Source organism: Entelurus aequoreus, linkage group LG17 (genome assembly GCF_033978785.1).
Source record: "Entelurus aequoreus isolate RoL-2023_Sb linkage group LG17, RoL_Eaeq_v1.1, whole genome shotgun sequence".
Taxonomy (NCBI): Eukaryota; Metazoa; Chordata; class Actinopteri; order Syngnathiformes; family Syngnathidae; genus Entelurus; species Entelurus aequoreus.
In genome coordinates, this window is record NC_084747.1 from 1,025,654 (window position 1) to 1,042,658 (window position 17,005).

At 34.4% G+C, this 17,005-nt stretch overlaps 1 long non-coding RNA gene across 1 annotated transcript; it reads left to right on the forward strand.

The window, feature by feature from the left end:
* The first annotated feature begins 8,151 nt into the window (after positions 1-8,151).
* Positions 8,152-9,459, forward strand: LOC133631821 (uncharacterized). The gene is made up of 3 exons (XR_009821627.1): positions 8,152-8,277; positions 8,643-8,719; positions 9,334-9,459. It is a non-coding gene; the product is annotated as an uncharacterized LOC133631821 (long non-coding RNA).
* The last annotated feature ends 7,546 nt before the right edge of the window (positions 9,460-17,005 follow it).

A 17,005-nucleotide genomic window follows, 5' to 3' on the forward strand; every position in this document is an offset into this window, starting at 1 on the left:
TAGCTTTTCTCAGCGTGGGTGTCACAAAGTCTAATGTGGTGGCTTCAGCACGGAATAACATGAGCGGGTGCCAGGCGCCCACTAGTGGGAGTAGAGGGAAATTAAATCAACATGGAATAACATGAGTGGGTGCCAGGCGCCCACTAGTGGGAGTAGAGGGAAATTAAATCAACATGGAATAACATGAGTGGGTGCCAGGCGCCCACTAGTGGGAGTAGAGGGAAATTAAATCAACATGGAATAACATGAGTGGGTGCCAGGCGCCCACTAGTGGGAGTAGAGGGAAATTAAATCAACATGGAATAACATGAGTGGGTGCCAGGCGCCCACTAGTGGGAGTAGAGGGAAATTAAATCAACATGGAATAACATGAGTGGGTGCCAGGCGCCCACTAGTGGGAGTAGAGGGAAATTAAATCAACATGGAATAACATGAGTGGGTGCCAGGCGCCCACTAGTGGGAGTAGAGGTAAAGGAATGGTGAAGTTGCAGACACACAACTTTTACATGTTCAAATCGCTGCACACACACACACACACACACACACACACACACACACACACACACACACACACACACACACACACACACACACACACACACACACACACACACACACACACACACACACACACACACACACACATTTTGCACGGCAGAAGTGTGGCGTGTAAAAAAAAGCCAATTAGGGTTCCCCCTTCACACAAATGTGAATACACAGACACACACATCATTTTTGTTGTACACAGATAGAATATCACACTATATATTACACTATCAAACTTTGTGTATATTGTTAATATATGCTTGACTTACAATTTCAAGGCAAGTCAGCTATCAAATTGTGTACTTTAGCAATGACAACACATTTGACAGTAAAAACTGGCAGCTCACTTTTCAGAATGTTACTGGAAATTTGATGGTTCAATTTGTGACGACTGAGCTGCCAAATTTTTACTGCAAAATTGAGTACCTTTTTTTACTCTAACCACTAGGCCACCTACTCAGTGGCCTAGTGGTTAGAGTGTCCGCCCTGAGATGGGTAGGTTGTGAGTTCAAACCCCGGACGAGTCATACCAAAGACTATAAAAATGGGAGCCATTACCTCCCTGCTTGGAACTCAGCATCAAGGCTTGGAATTGGGGGTTAAATCACCAAAAACGATTCCCGGGCGCGGCACCGCTGCTGCTCACTGCTCCCCTCACCTCCCAGGGGGTGAACAAGGGGATGGGTCAAATGCAGAGGACAAATTTCACCACACCTAATGTGTGTGTGACAATCATGGCTACTTTAACTTGAACTTTAACTTTATAGTGTGTGTGAAAAATGTAATGATGGAATGCATAATAACATGAGGTGAATCCCTATACATGTATACATGAGGTGAATCCCTATACATGTATATATGAGGTGAATCCCTATACATGTATACATGAGGTGAATCCCTATACATGTATATATGAGGTGAATCCCTATACATGTATACATGAGGTGAATCCCTATACATGTATATATGAGGTGAATCACTATACATGTATACATGAGGTGAATCCCTATACATGTATACATGAGGTGAATCCCTATACATGTATACATGAGGTGAATCCCTATACATGTATATATGAGGTGAATCCCTATACATGTATATATGAGGTGAATCCCTATACATGTATACATGAGGTGAATCCCTATACATGTATATATGAGGTGAATCCCTATACATGTATACATGAGGTGAATCCCTATACGTGTATATATGAGGTGAATCCCTATACATGTATATATGAGGTGAATCCCTATACATGTATATATGAGGTGAATCCCTATACATGTATATATGAGGTGAATCCCTATACATGTATATATGAGGTGAATCCCTATACATGTATATATGAGGTGAATCCCTATACATGTATATATGAGGTGAATCCCTATACGTGTATATATGAGGTGAATCCCTATACATGTATATATGAGGTGAATCCCTATACATGTATATATGAGGTGAATCCCTATACGTGTATATATGAGGTGAATCCCTATACATGTATATATGAGGTGAATCCCTATACGTGTATATATGAGGTGAATCCCTATACGTGTATATATGAGGTGAATCCCTATACATGTATATATGAGGTGAATCCCTATACGTGTATATATGAGGTGAATCCCTATACATGTATATATGAGGTGAATCCCTATACATGTATACATGAGGTGAATCCCTATACATGTATATATGAGGTGAATCCCTATACATGTATATATGAGGTGAATCCCTATACGTGTATATATGAGGTGAATCCCTATACATGTATACATGAGGTGAATCCCTATACATGTATACATGAGGTGAATCCCTATACATGTATATATGAGGTGAATCCCTATACATGTATATATGAGGTGAATCCCTATACATGTATACATGAGGTGAATCCCTATACATGTATATATGAGGTGAATCCCTATACATGTATATATGAGGTGAATCCCTATACATGTATATATGAGGTGAATCCCTATACATGTATACATGAGGTGAATCCCTATACATGTATATATGAGGTGAATCCCTATACATGTATATATGAGGTGAATCCCTATACATGTATATATGAGGTGAATCCCTATACGTGTATATATGAGGTGAATCCCTATACGTGTATATATGAGGTGAATCCCTATACGTGTATATATGAGGTGAATCCCTATACATGTATATATGAGGTGAATCCCTATACGTGTATATATGAGGTGAATCCCTATACATGTATATATGAGGTGAATCCCTATACATGTATACATGAGGTGAATCCCTATACATGTATATATGAGGTGAATCCCTATACATGTATATATGAGGTGAATCCCTATACGTGTATATATGAGGTGAATCCCTATACATGTATATATGAGGTGAATCCCTATACATGTATACATGAGGTGAATCCCTATACATGTATACATGAGGTGAATCCCTATACATGTATACATGAGGTGAATCCCTATACATGTATACATGAGGTGAATCCCTATACATGTATATATGAGGTGAATCCCTATACATGTATACATGAGGTGAATCCCTATACATGTATATATGAGGTGAATCCCTATACATGTATACATGAGGTGAATCCCTATACATGTATACATGAGGTGAATCCCTATACATGTATATATGAGGTGAATCCCTATACATGTATATATGAGGTGAATCCTATACATGTATATATGAGGTGAATCCCTATACATGTATATATGAGGTGAATCCCTATACATGTATATATGAGGTGAATCCCTATACGTGTATATATGAGGTGAATCCCTATACATGTATATATGAGGTGAATCCCTATACATGTATATATGAGGTGAATCCCTATACGTGTATATATGAGGTGAATCCCTATACATGTATATATGAGGTGAATCCCTATACGTGTATATATGAGGTGAATCCCTATACGTGTATATATGAGGTGAATCCCTATACATGTATATATGAGGTGAATCCCTATACGTGTATATATGAGGTGAATCCCTATACATGTATATATGAGGTGAATCCCTATACATGTATACATGAGGTGAATCCCTATACATGTATATATGAGGTGAATCCCTATACATGTATATATGAGGTGAATCCCTATACGTGTATATATGAGGTGAATCCCTATACATGTATACATGAGGTGAATCCCTATACATGTATACATGAGGTGAATCCCTATACATGTATATATGAGGTGAATCCCTATACATGTATATATGAGGTGAATCCCTATACATGTATACATGAGGTGAATCCCTATACATGTATATATGAGGTGAATCCCTATACATGTATATATGAGGTGAATCCCTATACATGTATATATGAGGTGAATCCCTATACATGTATACATGAGGTGAATCCCTATACATGTATATATGAGGTGAATCCCTATACATGTATATATGAGGTGAATCCCTATACATGTATATATGAGGTGAATCCCTATACATGTATATATGAGGTGAATCCCTATACATGTATATATGAGGTGAATCCCTATACATGTATATATGAGGTGAATCCCTATACGTGTATATATGAGGTGAATCCCTATACATGTATATATGAGGTGAATCCCTATACATGTATATATGAGGTGAATCCCTATACGTGTATATATGAGGTGAATCCCTATACGTGTATATATGAGGTGAATCCCTATACGTGTATATATGAGGTGAATCCCTATACATGTATATATGAGGTGAATCCCTATACGTGTATATATGAGGTGAATCCCTATACATGTATATATGAGGTGAATCCCTATACATGTATACATGAGGTGAATCCCTATACATGTATATATGAGGTGAATCCCTATACATGTATATATGAGGTGAATCCCTATACGTGTATATATGAGGTGAATCCCTATACATGTATACATGAGGTGAATCCCTATACATGTATACATGAGGTGAATCCCTATACATGTATATATGAGGTGAATCCCTATACATGTATACATGAGGTGAATCCCTATACATGTATACATGAGGTGAATCCCTATACATGTATATATGAGGTGAATCCCTATACATGTATATATGAGGTGAATCCCTATACATGTATATATGAGGTGAATCCCTATACATGTATACATGAGGTGAATCCCTATACATGTATACATGAGGTGAATCCCTATACATGTATACATGAGGTGAATCCCTATACATGTATACATGAGGTGAATCCCTATACATGTATATATGAGGTGAATCCCTATACATGTATACATGAGGTGAATCCCTATACATGTATATATGAGGTGAATCCCTATACATGTATACATGAGGTGAATCCCTATACATGTATACATGAGGTGAATCCCTATACATGTATATATGAGGTGAATCCCTATACATGTATACATGAGGTGAATCCCTATACATGTATACATGAGGTGAATCCCTATACATGTATATATGAGGTGAATCCCTATACATGTATACATGAGGTGAATCCCTATACATGTATATATGAGGTGAATCCCTATACATGTATATATGAGGTGAATCCCTATACATGTATATATGAGGTGAATCCCTATACATGTATATATGAGGTGAATCCCTATACATGTATATATGAGGTGAATCCCTATACATGTATATATGAGGTGAATCCCTATACATGTATATATGAGGTGAATCCCTATACATGTATATATGAGGTGAATCCCTATACGTGTATATATGAGGTGAATCCCTATACATGTATATATGAGGTGAATCCCTATACGTGTATATATGAGGTGAATCCCTATACGTGTATATATGAGGTGAATCCCTATACATGTATATATGAGGTGAATCCCTATACGTGTATATATGAGGTGAATCCCTATACATGTATATATGAGGTGAATCCCTATACATGTATACATGAGGTGAATCCCTATACATGTATATATGAGGTGAATCCCTATACATGTATATATGAGGTGAATCCCTATACGTGTATATATGAGGTGAATCCCTATACATGTATACATGAGGTGAATCCCTATACATGTATACATGAGGTGAATCCCTATACATGTATATATGAGGTGAATCCCTATACATGTATACATGAGGTGAATCCCTATACATGTATACATGAGGTGAATCCCTATACATGTATATATGAGGTGAATCCCTATACATGTATATATGAGGTGAATCCCTATACATGTATATATGAGGTGAATCCCTATACATGTATACATGAGGTGAATCCCTATACATGTATACATGAGGTGAATCCCTATACATGTATACATGAGGTGAATCCCTATACATGTATACATGAGGTGAATCCCTATACATGTATATATGAGGTGAATCCCTATACATGTATACATGAGGTGAATCCCTATACATGTATATATGAGGTGAATCCCTATACATGTATACATGAGGTGAATCCCTATACATGTATACATGAGGTGAATCCCTATACATGTATATATGAGGTGAATCCCTATACATGTATATATGAGGTGAATCCCTATACATGTATATATGAGGTGAATCCCTATACATGTATATATGAGGTGAATGCCTATACATGTATACATGAGGTGAATCCCTATACATGTATATATGAGGTGAATCCCTATACATGTATACATGAGGTGAATCCCTATACATGTATATATGAGGTGAATCCCTATACATGTATACATGAGGTGAATCCCTATACATGTATATATGAGGTGAATCCCTATACATGTATACATGAGGTGAATCCCTATACATGTATATATGAGGTGAATCCCTATACATGTATATATGAGGTGAATCCCTATACATGTATACATGAGGTGAATCCCTATACATGTATACATGAGGTGAATCCCTATACATGTATACATGAGGTGAATCCCTATACATGTATACATGAGGTGAATCCCTATACATGTATACATGAGGTGAATCCCTATACATGTATATATGAGGTGAATCCCTATACATGTATACATGAGGTGAATCCCTATACATGTATATATGAGGTGAATCCCTATACATGTATACATGAGGTGAATCCCTATACATGTATACATGAGGTGAATCCCTATACATGTATATATGAGGTGAATCCCTATACATGTATATATGAGGTGAATCCCTATACATGTATATATGAGGTGAATCCCTATACATGTATATATGAGGTGAATGCCTATACATGTATACATGAGGTGAATCCCTATACATGTATATATGAGGTGAATCCCTATACATGTATACATGAGGTGAATCCCTATACATGTATATATGAGGTGAATCCCTATACATGTATACATGAGGTGAATCCCTATACATGTATATATGAGGTGAATCCCTATACATGTATATATGAGGTGAATCCCTATACATGTATACATGAGGTGAATCCCTATACATGTATATATGAGGTGAATCCCTATACATGTATATATGAGGTGAATCCCTATACATGTATATATGAGGTGAATCCCTATACATGTATACATGAGGTGAATCCCTATACATGTATACATGAGGTGAATCCCTATACATGTATACATGAGGTGAATCCCTATACATGTATACATGAGGTGAATCCCTATACATGTATACATGAGGTGAATCCCTATACATGTATATATGAGGTGAATCCCTATACATGTATATATGAGGTGAATCCCTATACATGTATATATGAGGTGAATCCCTATACATGTATACATGAGGTGAATCCCTATACATGTATACATGAGGTGAATCCCTATACATGTATACATGAGGTGAATCCCTATACATGTATATATGAGGTGAATCCCTATACATGTATATATGAGGTGAATCCCTATACATGTATATATGAGGTGAATCCCTATACATGTATACATGAGGTGAATCCCTATACATGTATACATGAGGTGAATCCCTATACATGTATACATGAGGTGAATCCCTATACATGTATACATGAGGTGAATCCCTGTACATGTATACATGAGGTGAATCCCTAGGGGTTAGGGTTGATGCAGTGTCTGACCTGAACCCTCGGTTGAAAATGCTTACCGGTAATGCACACCCATATCATGGTTTTTGTCTTGAAAAGCGTTTGATCTGAATTACTCGCAATGTACACTTGATGGTGACAAAATGTCAGAATCATAGTTAGTCTTTCAAAATGAATGCAATCTCCCTTAGGGCACGACTCCTCATTTGAATCAGAACATTTCGTGGGCAAAGTTGAAGCTTTTGGTGGGGCGCAGTTTGGACCCAATTAAGTGATAGTTTTATTATGCTGGGGTTTTGTATATCTTGTTTAGCACTTAGCAATACTGCTACATGATGCTTAGTGTTTCACCAAAGCTGCATGTGTTTAGCACACAGCTTCTTAAACTCGTAGATCATCCTCCTTATATTCAGGATCAAAAATATACGTTTCTGGATCATCATTTGTCCCAAAGTAGTCTTTGTTGTCTCTCATGAAGTCTGCCATGATTAGTAGTCTTGTTGTTGTTGAAGGAACCTGTACAGTGCACGTCACAGATTACGTAAGTTATTATATTTCGAAATGGCTCAGGAATCTCTGAGATTTATTTGACAAAGCTGAGCGGGTCACGACACACCGCCCCGCCGCGGAGGGAAAGCGTCCGGTGGGAGCGCGGACTCTGCGCACCGCAGAAAATATGAAAAAGCTACTTGATCACCCGGAAAATACACTTGAAGCTAAAGATCAATTCGTGAGGTATTTACATTATTAAAAATTCAATCGTCAGTTCACTTTTTAGAGAAACAGCATTTTCTATACCAAGTCCAAAAATGTCCACCGCTTCTTAGAAAGTCAAAGTTGAACATCTTTGATTATCATACATTGTATCTTTTGCCTGACAGGACAGATTTCATTTCATTTTGTTATTTTTCTTCTTTTTTTTGTAATTTGGGACGTCTGCGGGCCAGATTGTGGACGCTGGCGGGCCGTAGTTTGGGGGACCCCTGACCTATCATGTGTACTGTAAATGGTCTTTGATCTATTTCATGTTGCTATTTTCTCATTTTATGACAATTACTGCTTTTTATTTACTCTCTTTGACTGCATGGATTTCTCCACAGCTAAACTTGCAAAGGATTACCCTCTCCCCACCATTGGAAAGATGAAGCTTGCAAACACTGAACTTCATGTCCTCAAGGTCAGAAGCATGACCTTTTTTTGTTTTTAAAAACATATATCTTTTATTTGACATTTTTCATATCTTAACATACTTATGCAGTATATTTGGTTTGTACTTATTTTTGTAATCAGTCTGACCTAAGCCTAAGAGTTATGTGTTGAATAAATCATATTCTATATTGTTTGACAAGGTTGTAAACTGAAGTATATTAGCTATGATTATTAAAATAATTATAAGATTACTGATCCAGTCACAATATTTGAGTGGGCTCTGTAGTGGAAAAGTCGGGCATGCCGATACATGTGTTACTCAGCTGGGATCCGTATGGGCCGCAGTGGCACTCAGTTGTAATTTCACTTTTCCACCACTTGTGGCAGTAATGGCAATATCAAACAAATTAGTCTGAAATTTCTAAAGTGTAAAAATTATGACTAAATAGTGAATCTGTATTTTCATTTGCACTTTCATTTGAATGACAGTTTATACAAGAAAAATGCTTATTAGTATTATTTCCAATTCATTGAATCAGAACGTATTTATCTTAGAATAATGCACTGTAAGTATGTTAGTTATAATTATTGAATATGATTAACGTGTAATTGCCATAACGTGTTGGTGCTTTCTTTCTGCAGGACTATTTGCTGATTGGAACAGATGTTGAGTGTATATAGTAATGGAACCCTAAATGGATTGAAACCCCAATCACAGAGTATCAATTATTGCAAAAATACAATAACTGCTTCTACACAGATGTCGAGCATGCATTTGAAATAAATGACATTTCTGTCAATGTTTGTGTTTTTCATTCCTACTATTGTTCTCTGCTTGACTCCATCAAACATCTTTTAACATTCCACACTACAAAATAATGAAATGATGAATGATTCCTGCTCATATCGTATAGTATCGATACCGACATCGGTCAATACTCAAGGTGGTATTGTATCAGAAGTGAACAAGTGTTATCCGGACACCTTTGCTTCCTTGTGTGAAGCAGATGCACACCTGAACCAACTAGATAACAAAGAGCAAATACTCAGAAGCTGACAGGCAAAACTAAGAACTAAAGACATGAGCAAGAGTCCCAAAAATTAAATCCTAGTGGACAGACTGAATACCTGTCCGGATCTGTGTTAAAGCCTTTGAGTAAAGAAGCCACGATAAGAGAATGTGAAGACTTACAGTCCTGAATGAGTAAAGATATGGTGTTCCAGTAAGAGGATTGTGGTCTGTCCAAGCGTCCGCATACGCCAGCAGATCCCTCGGGTTTCTCATTCAAAACACAGCTGGTCTTGCCGCGGTGCACCAAAACAAATCTCTTTTGCGACTTGGCTAATTGTCCCGACTGCCTTTAATACCTGCTTAGCACAATAAAGTCATTGAGATGCCAACCAGGGCCTTTAGCCACCAAGCGTGTCTCTGGCTACTTCGGGGTCGTTGCTTTCCCGGAACACGACGCTTGGCTGACGTCTGCAGACACGAAGGGAGTTTGCTTCTTTTCCAACTTCCTCTTCAGTCATGGAGTTGCTGTTTGTACTTTGAACCAGATGGTCTGACCTCAAGCTGTCGTTGTGTGCCCTGACCTGCTGTTGGGTGTAATCTTGATGAGAGGTTAATAAGCCAGGGAGACAGCTGTGGGTTCAGTCATTTCATAAACTGCCTATACTTGGGTAATTCCTGGCTCAGATTTCCCTTGTTAAAGTCACCAAGCACGATAACAAGAGAGTCCAGAAAAGAGCGTTCCACATGTAAGTGCTGGTCTGCAAGCGTGCGCTGAGCGGCATGCACGTCCGCGCTTGGCGGTATGTAGACAGCCACCGGTATTAATGAAACAATCTCACGCGGTGAGTAAAAGGCTTGACAGTGGATGAAAAGATATTCCAGAGCAGGAGAGCAGTGTTTGGATATAATCGTCACGTCTGTACACCAGTTGCTGTTGATGAAGAAGCAGACTCTTCTTTTGCCAGAGAGCCCCGCGTCTCGGTCCGCACGGAGAAGATGAGAGCCCTCCAGTTGAAGCGGGACACTCCTGCTCAGACACGTCTCCGTGAAGCACAAAACACAAGATGAGGAAAAGTCCTTGTTTCTTCTCATCAGCAACGCTAGCTCGTCCATCTTGTTGGCAAGTGAGCGGACGTTGGAGAGAAAGATGCCTGCTAGAGGCGTGCATAATCCCCATCCGCGTAGACGGACAAGGGCGCCCGCTCGCTTCCCTCTTCGGTGCCATTTCCCTCTTTTCATCAAATAATGGACCAAATCCACAGCTGACGCTAAGATGACCGGTAACAAGTCCGTAGGGGTGATGGATCTGATGTTCAGTAGCTCTTCGCGGGTGTATCAGCACGCGGACACACTATTTACGCACAAAAACAAACAAAACAGCGCGCACGAGAGCACAGAGGCAGCCGTCATTGACGCCATATATATTATTACTAATCATATATTGTGTATATTGTCCATATTACATATTATTATAAAGTGGCTCAGTGTATATACACTTAGTGTGTATATTGTACATATTACATATTGTTATGAAGGTGTCTATTACTACATTATATATATACTTGCAGTGTGTATATTGTACATATTACATATTGTTATGAAGGTGTCTGTTACTACATTATATATATACTTGCAGTGTGTATATTGTACATATTACATATTGTTATGAAGGTGTCTGTTACTACATTATATATATACTTGCAGTGTGTATATTGTACATATTACATATTGTTATGAAGGTGTCTATTACTACATTACATATATACTTGCAGTGTGTATATTGTACATATTACATATTGTTATGAAGGTGTCTGTTACTACATTATATATATACTTGCAGTGTGTATATTGTACATATTACATATTGTTATGAAGGTGTCTGTTACTACATTATATATATACTTGGAGTGTGTATATTGTACATATTACATATTGTTATGAAGGTGTCTGTTACTACATTATATATATACTTGCAGTGTGTATATTGTACATATTAAATAATGTTATGAAGGTGTCTGTTACTACATTATATATATACTTGCAGTATGTATATTGTACATATTACATATTGTTATGAAGTTGTCTGTTACTACATTATATGTATACTTGCAGTGTGTATATTGTACATATTACATATTGTTATGAAGGTGTCTGTTACTACATTATATATATACTTGCAGTGTGTATATTGTACATATTACATATTGTTATGAAGGTGTCTGTTACTACATTATATATATACTTGCAGTGTGTATATTGTACATATTACATATTGTTATGAAGGTGTCTGTTACTACATTATATATATATACTTGCAGTGTGTATATTGTACATATTACATATTGTTATGAAGGTGTCTGTTACTACATTATATATATATGTACTTGCAGTGTGTATATTGTACATGTTACATATTGTTATGAAGGTGTCTGTTACTGCATGATATATGTACTTGCAGTGTGTATATTGTACATATTACATATTGTTATAAAGGTGTCTGTTACTACATTATATATATACTTGCAGTGTGTATATTGTACATATTACATATTGTTATGAAGGTGTCTGTTACTACATTATATATATACTTGCAGTGTGTATATTGTACATATTACATATTGTTATGAAGGTGTCTGTTACTACATTATATATATATGTACTTGCAGTGTGTATATTGTACATATTACATATTGTTATGAAGGTGTCTGTTACTACATTATATATATACTTGCAGTGTGTATATTGTACATATTACATATTGTTATGAAGGTGTCTGTTACTACATTATATATATACTTGCAGTGTGTATATTGTACATATTACATATTGTTATGAAGGTGTCTGTTACTACATTATATATATACTTGCAGTGTGTATATTGTACATATTACATATTGTTATGAAGGTGTCTGTTACTACATTATATATATGTACATGCAGTGTGTATATTGTACATATTACATATTGTTATGAAGGTGTCTGTTACTACATTATATATATATATACTTGCAGTGTGTGTATTGTACATATTACATATTGTTATGAAGGTGTCTGTTACTACATTATATATATGTACATGCAGTGTGTATATTGTACATATTACATATTGTTATGAAGGTGTCTGTTACTACATTATATATATATATACTTGCAGTGTGTGTATTGTACATATTACATATTGTTATGAAGGTGTCTGTTACTACATGATATATATATACTTGCAGTGTGTATATTGTACATGTTACATATTGTTATGAAGGTGTCTGTTACTGCATGATATATGTACTTGCAGTGTGTATATTGTACATATTACATATTGTTATAAAGGTGTCTGTTACTACATTATATATATACTTGCAGTGTGTATATTGTACATATTACATATTGTTATGAAGGTGTCTGTTACTACATTATATATATACTTGCAGTGTGTATATTGTACATATTACATATTGTTATGACGGTGTCTGTTACTACATTATATATATATGTACTTGCAGTGTGTATATTGTACATATTACATATTGTTATGAAGGTGTCTGTTACTACATTATATATATACTTGCAGTGTGTATATTGTACATATTACATATTGTTATGAAGGTGTCTGTTACTACATTATATATATACTTGCAGTGTGTATATTGTACATATTACATATTGTTATGAAGGTGTCTGTTACTACATTATATATATACTTGCAGTGTGTATATTGTACATATTACATATTGTTATGAAGGTGTCTGTTACTACATTATATATATACTTGCAGTGTGTATATTGTACATATTACATATTGTTATGAAGGTGTCTGTTACTACATGATATATATACTTGCAGTGTGTATATTGTACATATTACATATTGTTATGAAGGTGTCTATTACTACATTACATATATACTTGCAGTGTGTATATTGTACATATTACATATTGTTATGAAGGTGTCTGTTACTACATTATATATATACTTGCAGTGTGTATATTGTACATATTACATATTGTTATGAAGGTGTGTGTTACTACATTATATATATACTTGCAGTGTGTATATTGTACATATTACATATTGTTATGAAGGTGTCTGTTACTACATGATGTATATACTTGCAGTGTGTATATTGTACATATTACATATTGTTATGAAGGTGTGTGTTACTACATTATATATATACTTGCAGTGTGTATATTGTACATATTACATATTGTTATGAAGGTGTCTGTTACTACATTATATATATACTTGCAGTGTGTATATTGTACATATTACATATTGTTATGAAGGTGTCTGTTACTACATTATATATATACTTGCAGTGTGTATATTGTACATATTACATATTGTTATGAAGGTGTCTGTTACTACATTATATATATACTTGCAGTGTGTATATTGTACATATTACATATTGTTATGAAGGTGTCTGTTACTACATGATATATATATACTTGCAGTGTGTATATTGTACATATTACATATTGTTATGAAGGTGTCTGTTACTACATTATATATATATGTACTTGCAGTGTGTATATTGTACATGTTACATATTGTTATGAAGGTGTCTGTTACTGCATGATATATGTACTTGCAGTGTGTATATTGTACATATTACATATTGTTATAAAGGTGTCTGTTACTACATTATATATATACTTGCAGTGTGTATATTGTACATATTACATATTGTTATGAAGGTGTCTGTTACTACATTATATATATATGTACTTGCAGTGTGTATATTGTACATATTACATATTGTTATGAAGGTGTCTGTTACTACATGATATATATATACTTGCAGTGTGTATATTGTACATATTACATATTGTTATGAAGGTGTCTGTTACTACATTATATATATACTTGCAGTGTGTATATTGTACATATTACATATTGTTATGAAGGTGTCTGTTACTACATTATATATATACTTGCAGTGTGTATATTGTACATATTACATATTGTTATGAAGGTGTCTGTTACTACATTATATATATACTTGCAGTGTGTATATTGTACATATTACATATTGTTATGAAGGTGTCTGTTACTACATTATATATATACTTGCAGTGTGTATATTGTACATATTAAATAATGTTATGAAGGTGTCTGTTACTACATTATATATATACTTGCAGTATGTATATTGTACATATTACATATTGTTATGAAGTTGTCTGTTACTACATTATATGTATACTTGCAGTGTGTATATTGTACATATTATATTGTTATGAAGGTGTCTGTTACTACATTATATATATACTTGCAGTGTGTATATTGTACATATTACATATTGTTATGAAGGTGTCTGTTACTACATTATATATATACTTGCAGTGTGTATATTGTACATATTACATATTGTTATGAAGGTGTCTGTTACTACATTATATATATACTTGCAGTGTGTATATTGTACATATTACATATTGTTATGAAGGTGTCTGTTACTACATTATATATATATGTACTTGCAGTGTGTATATTGTACATGTTACATATTGTTATGAAGGTGTCTGTTACTGCATGATATATGTACTTGCAGTGTGTATATTGTACATATTACATATTGTTATAAAGGTGTCTGTTACTACATTATATATATACTTGCAGTGTGTATATTGTACATATTACATATTGTTATGAAGGTGTCTGTTACTACATTATATATATACTTGCAGTGTGTATATTGTACATATTACATATTGTTATGAAGGTGTCTGTTACTACATTATATATATATGTACTTGCAGTGTGTATATTGTACATATTACATATTGTTATGAAGGTGTCTGTTACTACATTATATATATACTTGCAGTGTGTATATTGTACATATTACATATTGTTATGAAGGTGTCTGTTACTACATTATATATATACTTGCAGTGTGTATATTGTACATATTACATATTGTTATGAAGGTGTCTGTTACTACATTATATATATACTTGCAGTGTGTATATTGTACATATTACATATTGTTATGAAGGTGTCTGTTACTACATTATATATATACTTGCAGTGTGTATATTGTACATATTACATATTGTTATGAAGGTGTCTGTTACTACATTATATATATACTTGCAGTGTGTATATTGTACATATTACATATTGTTATGAAGGTGTCTGTTACTACATTATATATATACTTGCAGTGTGTATATTGTACATATTACATATTGTTATGAAGGTGTCTGTTACTACATTATATATATACTTGCAGTGTGTATATTGTACATATTGTTATGAAGGTGTGTGTTACTACATTATATATATACTTGCAGTGTGTATATTGTACATATTACATATTGTTATGAAGGTGTCTGTTACTACATTATATATATACTTGCAGTGTGTATATTGTACATATTACATATTGTTATGAAGGTGTCTGTTACTACATTATATATATACTTGCAGTGTGTATATTGTACATATTACATATTGTTATGAAGGTGTCTGTTACTACATTATATATATACTTGCAGTGTGTATATTGTACATATTACATATTGTTATGAAGGTGTCTGTTACTACATTATATATATACTTGCAGTGTGTATATTGTACATATTACATATTGTTATGAAGGTGTCTGTTACTACATTATATATATACTTGCAGTGTGTATATTGTACATATTACATATTGTTATGAAGGTGTCTGTTACTACATTATATATATACTTGCAGTGTGTATATTGTACATATTACATATTGTTATGAAGGTGTCTGTTACTACATTATATATATACTTGCAGTGTGTATATTGTACATATTACATATTGTTATGAAGGTGTCTGTTACTACATTATATATATACTTGCAGTGTGTATATTGTACATATTACATATTGTTATGAAGGTGTCTGTTACTACATTATATATATACTTGCAGTGTGTATATTGTACATATTACATATTGTTATGAAGGTGTCTGTTACTACATTATATATATACTTGCAGTGTGTATATTGTACATATTACATATTGTTATGAAGGTGTCTGTTACTACATTATATATATATACTTGCAGTGTGTATATTGTACATATTACATATTGTTATGAAGGTGTCTGTTACTACATTATATATATACTTGCAGTGTGTATATTGTACATATTACATATTGTTATGAAGGTGTCTGTTACTACATTATATATATACTTGCAGTGTGTATATTGTACATATTACATATTGTTATGAAGGTGTCTGTTACTACATTATATATATACTTGCAGTGTGTATATTGTACATATTACATATTGTTATGAAGGTGTCTGTTACTAC